Source organism: Pelobates fuscus, chromosome 9 (genome assembly GCF_036172605.1).
Source record: "Pelobates fuscus isolate aPelFus1 chromosome 9, aPelFus1.pri, whole genome shotgun sequence".
NCBI lineage: Eukaryota > Metazoa > Chordata > Amphibia > Anura > Pelobatidae > Pelobates > Pelobates fuscus.
In genome coordinates this window covers 162803540-162822829 of record NC_086325.1, presented here as the reverse complement: position 1 = coordinate 162822829, position 19290 = coordinate 162803540, and the positions used below count along the sequence as shown (strand labels likewise).

Here is a 19290-nt window from a genome sequence, read left to right as displayed (position 1 = left end):
ATACCGAGTACCCCCCACTAACCTGTCCCCCCCCCCGGCTCCAGCTCTACCGAATACCCCATTAACCGGCTCCAGCTATACCGAGTACCCCCCACTAACCTACCCCCTACCCTGGCTCCAGCTCTACCGAGTGCCCCCATCTAACCAGCCCCCCTAGTACCCCATTAACCGCCCCCCGGCTCCAGCTATACCGAGTACCCCCCTCTAACCAGCCCCCCTAGTACCCCACTAACCTACCCCCTAACCTGCCCCCCCCGGCTCCAGCTCTACCGAGTACCCCATTAACCTGCCCCCCGGCTCCAGATATACCGAGTACCCCCCACTAACCTACCCCCTACCCTGGCTCCAGCTCTACCGAGTGCCCCATCTAACCAGCCCCCCTAGTACCCCATTAACCGCCCCCCCCCCCCCGGCTCCAGCTATACCGAGTACCGCCCACTAACCTATTCCCCCCCCCCCCCGGCTCCAGCTCTACCGAGTACCCCCATCTAACCTACCCCCCAAATCCTCTAACTGCCCCCCGGCTCCAGCTATACCGAATGCCCCCCTAGTATCCCACTAACCTACCCCCTAACCTGCCCCCCCGGCTCCAGCTCTACCGAGTACCCCATTAACCTGCCCCCCCGGCTCCAGCTATACCGAGTACCCCCCACTAACCTACCCCCTACCCTGGCTCCAGCTCTACCGAGTGCCCCCATCTAACCAGCCCCCCTAGTACCCCATTAACCGCCCCCGGCTCCAGCTATACCGAGTACCCCCCACTAACCTGTCCCCCCCCCCCCCCCCCGGCTCCAGCTCTACCGAGTACCCCCATCTAACCTGCCCCCCTTTTCCCCCCCCGCTCCAGCTATACCGAGTACCCCCCTCTAACCAGCCCCCCCGGCTCCAGCTCTACCGAGTACCCCACTAACCTGCCCCCGAGTACCCCCCCCTAACCTGCCCCCCCTCGGCTCCAGCTATACAGAGTACCCCCCTCTACCTGCCCCCCCTGGCTCCAGCTCTACCGAGTACCCCCCTCTAACCTACCCCCTAACCTGCCCCCCCCCGGCTCAAGCTATACCGAGTACCCCCCCACTAACCTACCCCCCCCCCGGCTCCAACTCTACCGAGTACCCCATTAACCGCCCCCTGGCTCCAGCTCTACCGAGTACCCCCCACTAACCAGCCCCCCGAGTACCCCCCTTTTACCTGCCCCCCCAGGCTCCAGCTCTACCGAGTACCCCTCTAACCTGCCCCCCCCCCTGGCTCCAGCCCTACAGAGTACCCTCCACTAACCAGCCCCCCGAGTACCCCCCCTTTTACCTACCCCCTAACCTGCCCCCCCGGCTCCAGCTCTACCGAGTACCCCCTCTAACCAGCCCCCCGAGTACCCCCCTCTAACCTCCCCCCCCCCGGCTCCAGCTCTACCGAGTACCCCCCCACTAACCTGCCCCCCCCCCCCGGCTCCAACTCTACCGAGTACCCCATTAACCTGCCCCCCCGAGTTCCCCCCTCTAACCTGCCCTCCAACTCTACTGAGTACCCCCCTAACCTGCCCCCCCCCCCGGCTCCAACTATACCGAGTACCCCCCACTAACCGCCCCCAAATCCTCTAACTGCCCCCTGGCTCCAACTGTACCGAGTACCCCCCTTCTAACATGCCCGCCGAGTACCCCCCACTAATCTACCCCCTAACCAGCCCCCCTGGCTCCAGCCCTACCGAGTAGCCCCCTCTAACCAGCCCCCCGAGTAGCCCCCTCTAACCAGCCCCCCGAGTAGCCCCCTCTAACCAGCCCCCCGAGTAGCCCCCTCTAACCAGCCCCCCGAGTAGCCCCCTCTAACCAGCCCCCCGAGTAGCCCCCTCTAACCAGCCCCCCGAGTAGCCCCCTCTAACCTCCCCCCCGGCTCCAGCTCTACCGAGTACCCCCCACTAACCTGCCCCCCCCCCGGCTCCAACTCTACCGAGTACCCCATTAACCTGCCCACCCGAGTCCCCCCCCCCTCTAACCTGCCCTCCAACTCTACTGAGTACCCCCCTAACCTGCCCCCCCCCCCCCCCCCCCCCCCCGGCTCCAACTATACCGAGTACCCCCCACTAACCGCCCCCAAATCCTCTAACTGCCCCCTGGCTCCAACTGTACAGAGTACCCCCCTTCTAACATGCCCGCCGAGTACCCCCCACTAATCTACCCCCTAACCAGCCCCCCCGGCTCTAGCTCTACCGAGTACCCCCCATTAACCGGCCCCCCGACTCCCAACTGTACCCTCTGTGTCTGGTCGCTTAACCAGCCACCCCTGAGTACCCCTCTAACCGGCCCCCCCGAGTACCCTTCCCGGCACTCCAGCTTTGCCCCCTGTGTCTGGCCGCTTAACCTGCCCACGACTACCTTTAACCTGCCCGACTAACCTACCCCCTCACTCATTGCCCCCTGCCTAACCATCTCTAACCTGCCCCACTAATCTGCACTCTACCTAACCTGCTCCACTAACCTACCCCTACACTCTGCCCCCTGCCTAACCTGCTCGACTAACCTACCCCCTCACTAATTTACCCCTCTAACCTACCCCCTCACTAATTTACCCCTCTAACCTACCCCCTCACTCAGTGCCCCCCTAACCTACCACTTCACTCATTGCCCCCGCCTAACCTGCACTCTAACCTTCCCCACTAATTTACCCCCCCACCTATTGCCCCCTGCCACCTGACTACTTCTAACCTGCACTCTATCTAACCTGCCCCACTAAACTTCCCTCTCTCTAACTACCCCATAACCTGCCCCACCAACCTACTCCCTCACTCATTGCCCCTACCTAACCTGCCCCGGACTACCCCTCTAACCTGCATGCTATGTAACCTGCCCACTAGCTGACTAGCCCCTTAATGTGCCACCTTACAGTCTGTCCCATCCCTAACTACACCTCTAATCTTCCCCATCCCTGACTACCCCTCTAACATGCCTCCTTCCTGGCTACGCCTCTAACCTGCCCCTCCTCTGTCTGACCCCTTAACTTGCCCCATCCATGACTACCCCCTTAAACGTGCCCCCCTAACCTGCCCTCTGTGACCTGCTCCCTATCAATGTGCCCCACATAACTTGTCCCCTCTGTGTGCCCCCCTAACCTGCCCTTCTGACTGCCCACTCTGTATGGTAACCTGCCCGCTCTGTGTGCACCCTAAACTACCCCTTTGTGTCCAGCCCCCAATCTGCCCCTTCCCTGACCACCCCTGTCTCATCCCCTAAACTGCCTGTTCTCTGTTTGCGCCGCCCTGTAAGTCTGTCCACCTTAACCCACCCCCCAACTGGTCCGCTCACCACATCGTTCCATGCATCATCTTTGTGCCCACTCCTTTTGCTCATTCTCTCTTGGTCTGCCTTTTCTGTGAACCTTTTTATTTCCTCTAGCCTTTTTCCTGATGCCCCTTCTCTATCGGCCCTTTTCTGTGCACTTTCTATCAGCCTCTGCTCTCTCTGAATTATTTGTCCCCTTACACCGCTCCTCTCTAAACTGCACCCAACTTTTAACATAACATTGATATCTGCCAAACCTCACATGCTTTTACTTCACTTCCTATATCCTCTCTGCAAACTAACCATTCCATGCATTTATAGTTAGTACATATGACAGAGGCTAAAATAGACTCCAGTCCATCACATTCCGCTTTTCGGGCAGGGTGTACCTGAACCCCTAGATCTGTCTCCAGACTCCTACTTCTTTTCATCAGCTTGTTTTCTATATTTTAATGACTTTCACTGTAAAACACAGGTATGAGATGTGAGCAAATTCTTGGTGAAAGGGAAAAAACTAATAAAAATTAATATGAATGTCCCCCATTCCTTTTAACTTACCTGTCTGTCTCCCTTGTTACTCAATAAGTAGGTTCACTCATAGTCTGTTTTATAGTGAGAGATGCCCAACTCCTACATCATGGGTCCTCAAACTCCGGCCCCCCCGATGTTGCTGAACTACAACTCCCATGATTCTCCGGCTATCTATGTAATTCAAAGAATCATGGGAGTTGCAGTTCAGCAACATCTGGGGGGCCGGAGTTTGAGGACCCATGTCCTACATGCTCAAATATATTAATCACAGAACATTTACTGAAAACATGTTGCAAAATATTAAACAATATACCCGTTGACCGTTTGTTCATACATTGGTATAATTTACAAGTCATTTTACTGTATACTAATACACCAATTTAGCAACTATATTGTATTTACCGATTGTTTAAATAGATTATGGGATCACTATGGGGGTAGACGGTTATGGAAAATATACTGTGAGATGTAATCATTGATACCTTGTAGGATGATCTTTAGTTTATTCCTGTCCCGTCTTAGAATAAATGCAACGCATTTTTTTCCTTCTTCATTAGACTTGGGAAGATTTTTGTTTTTAGGAGCAAAGCTGGTCAGTCCATCTCGTGTTGCTCCAACATTTACAAATGCTCTTTTACTCAGGAAATTGATGGAGCATAGTTTTTTCAATCTTTTCCAATATCTGGTTCATAAAAGAAAAACATTACCTTCTGAAATTAAACAGGTGTTTATAGACCCGTAGATTTGTCTTGAGAACCCCACAGTTGATGGGTGGTTGAGTAATGTAAGTAAAAGCAATGTATGTTCCCTTGTCCCTGCTAAACCAGGAGGTCAGCCATTTTTTTACATTTGTGGTTTGTTCCTGCTATATACCAACCTATTGGAAGATCACAGAACTTTCAGGCACAAACACTTGCCTCTTCCACGAGGTGTTTCCTTCTTATTCATTTCCACTCCTTCCCTTTCTCTTGCAAAACCACAAGCTCCTTGTGAGGGGTCTTATAAAGCGGGAATAACACTGCATGTACTGTATAAGTTGTAGATTGTTGGGGACCTGGGATCTTGCTTACATGTATACATTCAGGACTCAGTATTGCCACTAGCCATTGGTGAAATATTTACCATGGCTATGTATGCTATGGCTTGCAGTGGCAGGTACCTTTTTAGTCCTGGCTAGTAGCATAGACGCCCAGATATTGTTTTTAGCCACAACTATAGGTGTAAAATATAACTATTGTTTAAAATATAGTGGCTCTTTAAAGGAACACTGGTCACCAGAGCTAGTACAGCTAGCGTAGTCGCTCTGGTGTCCAGGGCCTGTCCCCACAGGCTTTTAAATAAAACCTTTACTGCCTAGTGACACCTCTAGTTGCAGTCACTTAGTCAGCCACTAGAGGTGATTCCTAGTCCGGTTCTGCACAGTGTGCAGCACTGACATTCAGTGTCTCAACGCTCTACATGGAGACACTGAATGTTCTCCATAGAGGTGCATTGATTCAGTGCATCTGTATGAGGAGATACTGATTGGCGTAGCACAGTGCCACGCATGCGCAAAAGTCTCCTAATGCTTTCCTGTGGGAAAGGGTTGGATTGGCGGAGATCATCATCATGTTTCATGATCTCTGCTGTGGAGGCGAAACCAGCTGTGGTGAGACCGGTGCGGTGTTGGAGAAAGGTGAGTAAAATAACCCTTTCAGCGTATTTAGGGGACCTAAACAGCCATACCAGGACTATAGTGTCACAAACGCATGTTTGTATTCCTAAGACTATAGTGTTCCTTTAATGGAAAAATCAGATAACTGTCCGATGGATTTGGCGCATGAAACGACTATGCCTTATATCAGAACAAAATACATTCACGTTTATTAAAATAAGTGAGGCACAAGTAAAAACAAACAATATTTATTTATTTATTAAATATTTTACCGAGATGGATACATTGAGATTTCTCTCGTTTTCAAGTATGCAATACTAATGTTCAGTTATAAGGTCAGGACTCTAGAATTCCAACATCCAAAGTAAACATTGTACAAAACAGCATAGTGTGTATACATAGAAATAAAAGCACACACATGATTTGGAGGCGCAGTTTAATTTTTCCACATTTATTGGCAACGATTAAAGTGAAATGTGTTTGTGGTGTGGAGAGTTTGCAGGGGGTCTTCGTCGCAGAATATCCTCAAAAACTAATTTGCCAGAATTTAAAGGGACACTATAGTCACCAGAACAACTACAGCTTATTGAATTTGTTCTGGTGAGTAGAATCATCAGAGAAAATGCAGTGTTTACATTACAGCCTACTGATAACTTCACTGGCCACTCCTCAGATAGCTGTTAGAGATCCTTCCTGGGTCATGGCTGCCTAAAATGCATCCAAACATTCAGTATCTCCTCCCTCTGCATGCAGACACTGAACTTTCCTCATAGAGATTCGTTGATTCAATTCATCTCTATGAGGAGATGCTGATTGGCCAGGTCTGTGTTTGAATCATGCTGGCTCTGCCCCTGATCTTCCTCTTTGTCAGTCTCAGCCAATCCTATGGGGAAGCATTGTGATTGGATCAGGACACCACTTCTGATTATGTCAGAGGTCAGATGAAGTTCACAGGCAGAGGCAGCAGCTTCAGACTTGAATACAGGTAAGATTTTACTATCTTTTGGGAGGTCAAGGGGGCTAGATAGTGGTTTTAACACTATAGGGTCAGGAATACATGTTTGTGTTCCTGACCCTATAGTACTCCTTTAATGAGCGGATGAGCTATAGACACATTAGCCGTTGTCCCAATAAAACACAAACCTTTGGACTTTGTATTTTGGGAGATTTTCTTGTCTTCATGCTCCTTACAGTCTCTGTGACCTGTCTAGTTAGGGTTGGGGCCTGTAGTCGATTTTAAGGTATGTGTGTGTGTAGAAGCTGATCTGAACACTGGTACGACTTGCATTGAGAATTTTGCAAATAAACACCTGCAATACTATCGGTCTATCGGTATGGAAAAGAAAGTTACCACATGAATATACAACATTACCAATCCCTCGCTACAGCAATACAATAAAACAAAATAGACGCAGCCATTTTCTTTGATTCCAGGAGTTTAAGGAGTTATTTTGTCGGTACAAAGCTCAATTTGAAAGATTGAGTTTGTTTATACGACATTTTCACCACTTTATAATTACTTGAGATTTCCCCAATATTAAAAAAATATCCCCCTATTTTCTGCTTTTTTTCTGAAATTCCCAGGTGGCAGGAGAAATAGTTTTTTTTGTTTTTTAAATTGGATATGTACTCACTTTAATCAAAGAGTTTGATTTTGTCAGATTGGAAAATGGATGGTGTATCTGCAATCCTAGCATATAAAGGCCGTGGGTCTATATGGTCGTAATGTGAGACTGAGTCAAGATCATTCTGGGACCTCAGTTTACCAGCTAAGAGAAAAACCTCAAGATACACATTGAAATCATTTGGTACTTTTTCACTATAACTGGTGGGGGATGTTTGTGTTTTGTTTTTTTTTTTGCCAAAAAAAGTGTGAGATGTTCCCTTCCATGGTGGCTACTGGTTGGAGTGGGAAAAACTTATAGGAACACTGTAATGTCAGGAATACAACGCTGTATTCTTAACACTATAGAGTGTCCCTCTGCTCATACCCCCGTGGCAATTAAAGGGTTAAAAAAAACCACCTTATTCCAGCACCATGGTCCCTCGGCATTGGCTCCATTGTGCCTCTTCTGACATCAGTGCCAAGGGAGAAACCTAATGCACATGCGCGGCGAGTTTGAAGATGCTGTCCTCATGAAACAACAGAAAGTGTCTCTAGTGGCTGTCTGGCAGTATCTGAAACAACAATGTTTTAGATTGCAGGGTTAACTGGACAGGGACACTGCTGCTAGACCACTTCAATAAGATGAATTGATCTGGGTGCCCATAGTGTCCCTTTAAATTCACAGCTTTCCCTCCTCACCAGGAGCTGTCACTGGTATACTCTGGCAAATGTGCATCATTTCAAAACATGGGTTTATGGAAGACCCTGCGAGACTGCAGAATCCCCCATAGATCTTCTTGCTCATGCACAACCACGTCCCATAGCAATTTGGAATAGCAAGCCGAATGGAGGCTACTTGCAGTTTGCCACATTATGCCAGACATGGGCTCCTGCATAAGATAAAGGAGTTCCTTCTTTGCATTTTTAATGCATTCTAACGATATACCAGTGCAGTTTAAATGTATTTATATGTCATGAAGATTTTGCCGTAAAGACACTGTATTCACTTTTACTGTGGAATCACCTAGTGGCTGTCAGGGAGACTGTCCCTAAAGGTGCATTTAACCCTGTAAAGAATGACAATGTTTTTACATTACGTTAAAATGACAGGACCACTGCTCCCAGATCAATTTACTGAGATGACATGGTCTGGGTAAATTTAGATGAATAACTCAAAAGTAATACCGTTAACTGGTCTCATTAGCTAAATAAAACCTTAAATGAGTAAATCTACGTCCCATCAGCTTCCTTCAATCTGCCAGGTTCGTTATGTCTGTTGGAAATAGACTGATATTTTGCAGCCTCTCAAATAGGTTTTCTAGACCTAGGTATAAGGGGCCACCAAACAGCTGGAGAAAATGATATATTAAGGATTTTGAGCAATGAAGAGAGTCAGTTACATTTTGACTTAAGAAATTAACTTTAGGTTATTCCACATCAAAACTAAGGACAGAATCAGAAAGCTATCCGAAGAAGGAGTCGAGGACAACATTTATTAGGAAACGGGTTTAGTCTTCACCTCCATACGTGTTACATTCTGTGGAATAACCCATCGTTTGTGAACCAAATGCTTGTTTACAGTCACTTGAGCTGATTTGTTCCTCGGGGCAGAGGAGGAGTTAAAGGGCCCTTTCATACCGGCCTATATTAACAAGTCATCAACTTAGACATAACTACAAACTCTCTGCCTGGGAAGTTTTATCAGGTTCGCTGGATGGATTTCAATAAAGATCTGGGTGCCTTGTTTTTGGCAAAACTGGATATTCTGATCTAGAATAGCTAATATGCAGAGTATTAATAGCTTGTGGAGCCAATAAGGAATATTACCTCTTTTTTGATAGCACAATTATAAATTGCCTAATGTTTCTTGGCTTCTTTTGGATCAGCAGCCGCAGCAACTGGAATATGTGGGAAATAGAACTGGATGGATCTTTTCATCCTAGTACTAGGTAGATGGGGAACAACGTTTTGGTTACAGTTTATACAGCCTCTGTCTGATTGTGCTGTTTGTATCACTGAGTAACCCACATGTGGCAGCCTGTGGCCTCTGAAGGCTGTATTTAAAGCCTGGTCAGGTTTTTCAAACAGAGCATGGATTTACACCTTTTATGTGTCCTTCAAGTTCACAATAATAGTGTATCAAAGCTCGGCCGGCTGAGCACCATGTGAGTTATGGTTTCACAGCAGCTCTTTAATACCAGGGTTTTTCTTTTGTTTTTTTTTCTTAAAATATAATTGATCTGGAATATCTGCTTTTTAGGGATTCAACGTGTCCGGGGTTTCAGAGTAGCGTCTGATTAGCATCGCTAATCAGTTTATTTTATGATCGTTACAACCTTATTGGTGTGCACATATTTGGTTTATAGCAAACATGTCAAACTCAAAGGACAACACAGGCCAAATAAACAAGGTTTAAGTTTATGTGGGCCACAATAAAAACAAAAACGTCAGTTTCATTGAAACGTAGGTTTATTTAGAAAAAAACGGTATAAAAAAAGTTGCCTAACTGACACTGGATGTCCTCACGCTTGAAAGGCTTCAAAGTTAACAAAAGAGCAAATTTATTTTAAGGAGAGGTGCATTTGCATATAACCAATGTTTCAGTCCAACTACCTTGACATATTAAGAAAAGCTTGGTAATGGGACTGAAATGGTGAATGTGTGCTGTTGCACAGCTGTAAAAAAACTAATTAGGTTATCTTGTTTTTGAAATCCTATGAGTGTGTTCTTCATTTTTGCCGAGATCTTCAAACTTGATGATCTCAGCCAATACAATGCTTTCCCATAGGAAATAATTGGGAGGCTATTGTGCATGAGTGGCAAAAAGCTGCACGGCCAATCAGCATCTCCATGGGGAGCATTCAGCACCTCCATGAAGACCCAATCTAATACACTGCCCACAAATCCAATACACTGCCTTCACTCTTACACACCGGCCCCTCCACCCAATCTACACTGCCCCTTATTCATCTAACACACTGCCCCCTCCCCCAATTAAATTACGCTGCCCGCACCCCACTTAATTACACTGCCCCCACCACTTTAATACACTGCCCTTCCCCCAATTTATCCCACTACCCCTCCCCAAATTAATACATTTCTCTCCCCCCAATTTAACATTTTGCGCCCCCTCTAATACACTCCCTTCCCCAAATTAATAAATTGCCCTCCGCCCAATTTAACACATTGCCCCCCCCCACCACTCTAATACACTGCCTCACTCCCTCCAAATGAATACACTGGCCCCCTCTGTCCCCCAAATTAATACACTGCCCACTCTCTCCCCCAATTTTATACACGGCTCCTCTCCCCAATTTGACACACTACACATGAAGGACCCCAAGCCCCTCTTCCCCTACCTTAGGATGAGTGCCCGTCCTCCAGTTCCAGCCCTGTTCTTTTCTGCTCAAGCAGGCCAGACGCTCCTCTGGCACTGCGCGCAGGAGGGAAGACAGCCAGCCACTCTGTGCTCTTGCGGCCGCGGGAGCACGGTATCGGCCATGGGAGGGAAGACAAGAATCAGACAGGAGATATCTTTCCTGTCTTGCGGCTGGTCGCAGCCACAGCACAAAGTGGCCCCAGGGCAGGTGGGCCGCAAATTTGACATGCTTGGTTTACAGCTTCAGTAGTCACCTTAGAGAGAGATCCATTGCGGAACAATATCTGGTGCAAGAATAGAAATTCCATGCATGATAGAGAACGCGAATAGGATTATAGAAAATGTAAACTATGCCATGTCTAACCTGCTGTCCGTATAAAAATGGCAGCAGGTATTCTGAAATGTTTCAGATTATTTGCAGTGATTGATATAGTCTTTACATATATATTTTAGGTGGTGACTGAAGCTAAGGGTCAGATTTCAAAACTGTCTGCATGGCTACTTAACCCTGTGCCTGCCATGCGAGATACCTGTACTGAGAATTTTTTTTCAGATCCATGTTTCTCTAGATAAGCTTTCCTGCTCTCTGTGGTGGTCCTGCTGTTCTGTGTTCATAAAGATAGTAGTATCTGTGTAAATGTTAAATAGGTTTACATTCTGTGCCGTCTCCTGGGAGTTTGCAGGGAATTACAGCCCAGCGTTGCGGTAATGACCAGATTAATGTGCGTTCAGGGTCCGGTGACTCTGTGGGGGCCTCAATCTGACAAAGGAAAGATATCCTGCAGGTGTCTGCCCAGATGGGGATGATTATAGGGATTTGTGAGATTGCCTTCACTGAGGGGGTCCAGTTATGCTAGCATATGCCATCATGTGCACTTTTTTTGCTCTCTTTGTTATCACGTTTGTGTGCACATTATGTTAACTATTCATCATTTTTCGTTGCCGTGTTTATTGCATAGGGAGTGCCATACTTCTAGGATAACCCAACGTCGGTCCATTCTTTTATACGTGTGTAGTTTGTCTCCCCTAATCCATTCATTGTAAACATGCACAATAAACAAACTTGCTTTTGTATACTGTTGCATGTGAATGATTAGTTAATGCATGACCAGGAAGTGATAGCCTGAGATGCAGACCTGGTCTATACTGAGGCAGTATACGGACTGCGATTCCAAGTCACGCAGTATTGTTTAACTGTACAGCCCCATTTATTCTAATATGTAGCATTATGTTCTTTCCCGTCATGTTTCAAGAAACAGCCCACATATTGACCAATGTTGTTTTTTTTTTTTCTACTTTATTGTAGTAATTCACAGGACTTTATGGATGTAAAAGAGGTTTATGGGAGTTGTAGTTTCTACTACAAAAAGCTTACAGCTAAAGTACAACCCCCAGACATTCTGCAGTACTCATTACGGCATAGTATAGCTAACTGCATCATAGGAAAGAAAAGACAAAACCTTAAAGGATCACTATAGGGTCAGGAACACAAACATGTATTCCTGAGCCTATAGTGTTAACACCACCACCTAGCCCCCCTGGGCCCCTCATGCCTCCATAAACATAGCAAACTCTTACTGTATTCAAGCCTGAAGCTGTACATCTGCATGCTGTTTGCCTCAGAAAAACAAGCTGTCTGCTGACATCATCAGAAGTGGTAGCCTGATCCAATCACAATGCTTCTCCATAGGATTGGCTGAGACTGACAAAGAGGCAGATCAGGGGCAGAGCCAGCAGGATTCAAACACAGCCCTGACCAATCAGTATCTCCTCATAGAGATGAATTGAATCAATGAATCTCTATGAGGAACGTTCAGTGTCTGCATGCAGAGGGAGGAGACACTGAATGTTTGGATGCATTTTAGGCAGCCATGACCCAGGAAGGATCTCTAACAGCTATCTGAGGAGTGGCCAGTGAAGTTATCACTAGGCTGTAATGTAAACACTGCATTTTCTCTGAAAATACCGTGTTTACAGCAAAAAGCCTAAAGGTAATGATTCTACTCACCAGAACAAATTCAATAAGGTGTAGTTGTTCTGGTGACTCTAGTGTCCCTTTAAGATTAAAGGGGAGGGAGCGGGGAGACTCAAAATGGATCTAAGAATAATTACTGCAAAAGACCACTCAGAAGACAACATGTATGGATGTACAACGTGTCCTGTTACATAGACCACATGATCAATGATAAAGTGGAATTAAGATATCTATAATAACCTTGTTTAGCTGCTGTGATTACACTCTCCTTGCAGGCCAGGTAAAGTGATTGGCTGTCTCCTTGATGGTGTGTATGGATATTGTGGGTCTGTCACCTAAAACTTGCCTTTCTCCTATTGTTTCATCTCCTGTTCTACTTTTCTGATTTATTTCTTTTTAAAACCTACGACAAAATAGGGACTACTTTGTCTTGTGCATTTTTCCTATGCTTGACAATCTTGACAAAGGGTGGAGCTTAAACGGACACTATAGGCACCAAAACATCTCTACAGGGCAGGAGATTAACATTTCCAAAGCAAGTTACCATCTGATGGAAATTTAAACTTTTTTTATTTTTCATGCCGGCTGTGTGAGTCACAGCCAAGGGAGGTGTGGCTAGGATTTCATGGACAGAAACAAAATTGATTTAACTCCTAAATGTCAGAGAATTGGCATGATCTATACACAAACACTGCTTCATTACGCTAAAGTTGTTTTGGTGCCTATAGTGTCTCTTTAAGGCAATCAACACTATCTTGACAAAGGGTGGAGCCTGCCTTATTCCTTAAAAGCCACCCTTTGTCAAGATTCGCAATTGTAGGAAAAATTCATAGGACAAAGTAGTCCCTACTTTGTGTTATTTTTTTATTGAGAAGTATATACAGATTCTGGAAAAATAAGAGAAAGGCAAGTTTGAGGTGATCGTGCCACTTAAATTGAAAACCTGGTTTGGTTTACAAACAAATATTGCACTGAATGTCAATTGACCTGCTTTGCATCATTTCAGCTAACTCGGCATTATTAGACTAATGGCAAAACAAATCAGAGTACTATTGTTTGTTTTTTTCCTATAAATTATTTTTCTCATTCTCTGTTAAAATACGTGAATAAATCTCTAACAAGGATTGCGCAACAACTGCAATCTCAAGCAATCTTCTGATAAATATAGGATATGTCCATAGTTTTGACATGGCTGAGAGCAGAGGAATGCGTTTTTGCGAAGATATCTCCTAATCAAATCTGGATCATTATATTTACACATGACATATTTTATTGGGACAGGCCTGTGGGCTTCGTTGATGTCTGACTCTAAGCCTGGTTGATTCTTCCACAATATTGGCTTTTGTGATCGTGGCATGGTGCGGTGACCACTAACGTCCATAGACAGTGAATAACTAAGCTGGCAGTGTTCTGATATTTCTGCCAGGGATATTTACTAAAGTAAGAGTAAAGTTGGGCACACAGAGTGAATTTAAATTGAATTTCAAATTTCAGGCCAAAGTAGCTGAGCTAGAAGCATAGCTGATTTAGAGAGTTTTTCGGTTCAGCTGCTTTGGCTTCAAACTTAAAAAGCACTTTGAATAATCGGACCTGTTTCATTTGGATGATCGTTTTTGAGATGGATTTTAATTTATTGGATTTTAGCCACATAAAACTAATTCTAGGCTAAAATAGTTCAACTAAAAAAGAAAAAACAAAAACACTCATTTTAGATAAAAAAAAATTGCACTTTCTTTTTTAGACCAAAACAGTCAAACTGTGAACAAATAAATCGTTTTATTCCGTCAGCGTAAGATGAGCAATTAACTAGTCAGTTTGCCACAGCCCCTGCGTTAGTGAATTACTAATAACTAGCTGGAATGCGTAACCGTTGTCCCACTGAGGAACACATCCTTTTTATCGTTTTTTTAAGTTCCTGTTTATTAGATGAGAATTTGTGATGGATGATGTTTACTTTTGGCCCTATAAAATAAATTTCAATTTCTTGCAAATAGGAAGCATGTAAACCCTGTCTATGAAAGACCTACGGGTTCACAAGATTCATGTTAAATTTAAATCTATATCATCTCCCACTAAGCATGATCTGTGTCATATGAGCCTTGTGGCTGGTAACGTGGAGGAATATTATTACCAATAACAGAGTGCTAACATGTGGCAGCGCTTTATAATTATAGAAAGGGAAAGAGGTGAAGATGGCCGTGCTCAGACAATCTGAGGAATTGAGGTGGGCCGATGTATATTGTTAGGTGTCTTACCCAGGGACACTTACTGGTGAGGTACAATAAACAATACACAAGATCCAGCGCACTCTCCTATCTACTAAACAGCAACTTCAATGTTGACAGATTTTATTAGTTTAAAAAAAACCAAAAAAAAAACCCTAATCTAGGCAAAAAATAATGGGGATTTAGTTACAGTATATGATCATACATTGCATAAGCTTGCCACAACGTCAATGTACCCCGTCTTTGGCAGGTCCTACTCTCATAGTCTAATGTCTACTCTTATGTGAATAACGCACTTACTTGAGGGGGGGGGAGGGGGGGAGAGGAATCCATCTGAGGCTCTCTGCAGTACAAGGCTAAATAGGGACCTGAGATGAGGCTCCTGTGACAGGGAGGGGTGCAAAACCAAGGAGTTGGCTAGACTCCCGAAGATGGGGGGTGGTTGCACTCACCTGAACATGCTTAAACTGGTGATGTAGTGTGGACAGGTCTTCGAACCTGGGGCTAAACAAAAACACATTTTCATATAGGAGATTGGCATGTTTTATTGTCCAGTAGCAATCGCTCCAAGCTGTAAATATCACCTACAGCAAATTATTACATTAGTCTGCATTGTATGCTATGGAGCAAAATATATAAAACATAGGATATGACCTCACTAACCAGCAATTGTGGCTGTCAGTATGTCCTATCACTAGTGTTTACATATTACTTTAGTTTCCTGTTATAGTTTGCGTCTTCGTTATGGTGAAACCCTGAAAAATGGAATTTGAATTGACACAAATAAACATGATATTATCTTTATAGATAAAATGTAACAGGAAGCAGTCAGTTCCCACACTGATCTCTACAGCTGGAACCCCCTATCATATTTGAACAACCAATCAGTTGTTCCCCACGTCACATACTGTAATGTATCCATAAGGCAGAGTCAGTGACACGCTGGGATCATGGGAGTTTTAGTTGGTCCATAGTCTTTGGGCACTTTAGTGACAAGGGAGACTTGGTTTTAAGGAACTTGAACACTGACGTGTCAATCATTGATCGTGTTAACTCTGTAGACCTGCTTTTTTCAGAGTGGGCAATATGCAAAGTATGGCTTGTTAACTGCAGTGTGCCCACATAGTTTTACTTGCATAATGGAAGATTATGATCATTGCTCATTCAAAAGGAATTTCACATTTTAGACTAAAATAGCTGAAGTGGAAGTTTAGATCACTTAGAAAATTCCAGTTCAGCTATTTTGGTCTGCAATTTTAAATTCACTTTGAATTCCCAAAAAGTCTCACTTCAGTAAATAACCCTGATAGTGTGTGCAGGTGCCCCCTTCTCTCTCCATCAGGTCATCAGATAATTAGATTAAAGAGGCTGAAGTCAAATCAATCCTCTCATTAATCTTGTTATTATCACAATCTATGTATGGACTTCCTGCTATTCCATTTAGGCTAAAATATTCTTTTTCAATCTGTTACGGTACGTGGTGGGACGTCAAAATGTTCTAATTACAATTGGTTTAAAACAAGATGCTGTAAATAGTGCTATTAATTATATCAGTATTCTTTTGAAAGGTAGTAAATGGCAAAGGCGCTGCATTTCACCCCCTTTGGATAAATGCCTTTAACATTGGGGCCCCCAGCTTCCCCGCTGTAAGATTAGAAAGCCTTGCTCCCTTCCCTCTGAGATGGCAGTGAAAGAGGCCGGCTCCATGATCTGTTTTCACTCTATCAAGCATGCTCACAGCTCCCTCGTCTTACATAGAGCTTTGTGGACCCGTTGTAGGCCTCAGCAGCTCTGGTAGTGAAATCAAGCCATGATGGTTTAGTAGACGACCCTGTGACGTTGCTGTCTGGCTTTCACACCGTGTCTTTGTAGATCCATTTATAGACCGCCAGCACTACTTCCTGCATAGTGATTTCCCCCCATGCCTTTTATGTTGCAAAATTTGTGTTATGATCCAGATGGAAAAAAATATATATTTTTTTATTTTCTGCAACAATTCACATTTTTTAAAGGGAGCAGGCTATTTGATAGTTTTATTTAGCAGGTTCAATATTGAGATCAGAGGCTTTCATTTATTCTAACGTATCTCCTTCGGGATAGGATTTCCTGGAGAAAAGCTCCCCCCCTTGGGCCTATTTTGAAAACATGGAGGCTCTGTGTGATACATGCTTGATACTTTCTGTATACCTTTCACTGTCTGAGTTATGTTGGCTTTTTATGGCTCATGTTAATTTCAGTTAACCCTTTATTTTGGTATTCTGAAAATGGTAATTATTATTATTATTTTTTTTTATATTTAAATTAAACTAGTCTGGTCCTCTCCAAAGCAGCAATCAGTACTTTTTTTCCACGTAAATAAGATTTTAAGGAAACATTACAATTACCCTTTAAGCCTCCCCCTTTCTTTACAAACCCTATAAATGTCAGCATTTTCAATGCTAAAACCTCTTCAAGCGGTTTAAATGTCCAAGTAATTACCAGATCTAGCGAGGGCAGTGCAGTCTCCTCTTAACCTTCAATGCCTTAATGTTTAGTAATGTACACAGCTTTACGTGGTAACACTGTCTCTGACTCTGTTACCTAGTACTGGGAGTGTATTTGTTGAGGGGACGGAAACTATGAATTATTTTGCACCAATTATTGTATTTTTATACAATCTCGATAGATTTTTCCCTTGCTATCTATAGTGTGTGCTGTACTTGCTGTGAGCTTACTATTTCTGTATTGATATCAGGCAGGTAGGGATTGATCCTCCTTTCTTTGTGTTCACCTGCAATAATTCTAGTTTTGCAGCTGTAAACATCATGGCGACGACCTGCTTTGGCCTCTTTTGTACAGTCGTCATTTCAGCTCATTGTAATACGTAGATCTGTGGCTGTTTGCATCCACGTGTGCCACCAGGATGGGGAAAGAACTAACATACATTGTGATATGAGTCAGATTGTATTTAAACTGTGTAGGGGAGAGTTCTTATTAAGATCTAGCCTGCCCACACTAAACTGCCTCTGTGTATATATCTTTAAACCCACAAAGACCTCCCGGATGTGAAAAGCTATACAAACTGTGTTTAATTTGAAATAACTTGGGGAAGAGCTGATCTGATACAGACTTCTTACTGACCTAGATGCACAGGAGGTCTAGACCTAGATTTATGGGAATTGTATTTAATATCCCCCGATATTCATAGCACCAGTTCTAGACCTCAATTAACAGACCATTAGTTCCAGATCTGTCTCGCTGCTTGCTTTGTTGTTGACATTTTGGCTGCTGTCTGCACCAGTTCTAACCTTCTAGAATCTAGTGGCGTTTCTTAACCAGTTTTAGAATGGATACCTGCCGCCTCTGTGCTTGGAATACGAAGGCCTTGCTTTACGTTTTGCATAATTGGGTACTGTCTTGTTTTTCAAAAGATCATATCTATAACATTAACGCTTCCATTGCTGGAAGAAGCCGGAATGATACATATTTACAAGTGACTTTTCCAAATGTCTTTTCTAATCACTGGTTGATGGGTCTGGATGTTGGATGTTTTGGTGTTGGGAATGTAGTAAACCTCACCCTGTTGGCACCATTCCCTTGTGGTATATTGTACCTTAAACACAGTGCATTTACAGGAAAGTTAAGGGCTTTACTAAGGATTAGTTAAGAGTTAATTAACTAAATAACTTGCATACAGACAGACTGTGGATGAACATGTGTGGAGCTAAAAGTTCACTGTTGAACACTGTTTACCCTTTTTTTTATTTATCTCTTTATCACTTTGTTACAACTGTAACCTGTGTACTTGTGTGTCAATGCCATATTGCAATTCTTGGTATGTCATTTGTTGAACGGAATTCTCATTGTTCTGTTGACAAAATCTCCCAGAAGAAAATGTTTTGAGAAAAAAAAAATAGAACAGTGTGTTTACAAACAAGTATTGCATTAGCCTTTTTTTAAGATTCCTAATGTGATCTAGCGTGTCAGCAGTATTGATGGGGTTATATGGGGTCCTGCTCCCTGTGATAAAGCTAGGGCACATTTTAACCCTCAGTCTGCCAAACCAGTGATCAGCATATATCCTAGGCACATACAAGTTCAGAGTTTACAGATCTGTTAAACTTATGCAGGCGTAGGGTCATGCTATATGTTTGGTGGACAATTGGAACGATTGAAAATGGTATGAAAATTGTAATATGTCATGCACGTAGGTAGGTTATTTCAAGATAATCACGTGATCCTGATGGCCAAATAATTAATGTTGGTTACAGTGTAATATCTCAATTTGTGGTACTTGCCTCCCACTGTATCCAAACAGTATGGACTGGATGATGTGTTCGTTATGTGTCTTTTATCTTGCGTTTTGTCACAACCTGGTAATCTACTGTCATGGCTGTTTGGTAGGTCCTCTTGAGAGGTCAATGTAAATCATTCATTCTATAGCAACAATGGCTGGTATGGGAGAGCGATGACAAATTATCCTTTGTTGTCAAGGAAACTCACAGACGTTGCATTTATTGTTTAAGCCAAAAAAAAAAAAAAAAAGAATCTCAATAAGGAGGGGCGCGTAGATACACACAAACTGTCACATATCGTGTGGATGCAGTCTGAATGTGTATTTAACAATATCCTCACTAATTTACAGAACACCTTGGGGATTCTGTGAAGAGGG

The 19290-nt window shown here is 44.0% G+C and overlaps 1 protein-coding gene across 1 annotated transcript in view; it reads left to right on the top strand.

The window, feature by feature from the left end:
* EHMT1 (euchromatic histone lysine methyltransferase 1) overlaps positions 1-19290 on the top strand; it is an 88615-nt gene that overhangs the window by 826 nt on the left and 68499 nt on the right. The window lies entirely within an intron of this gene.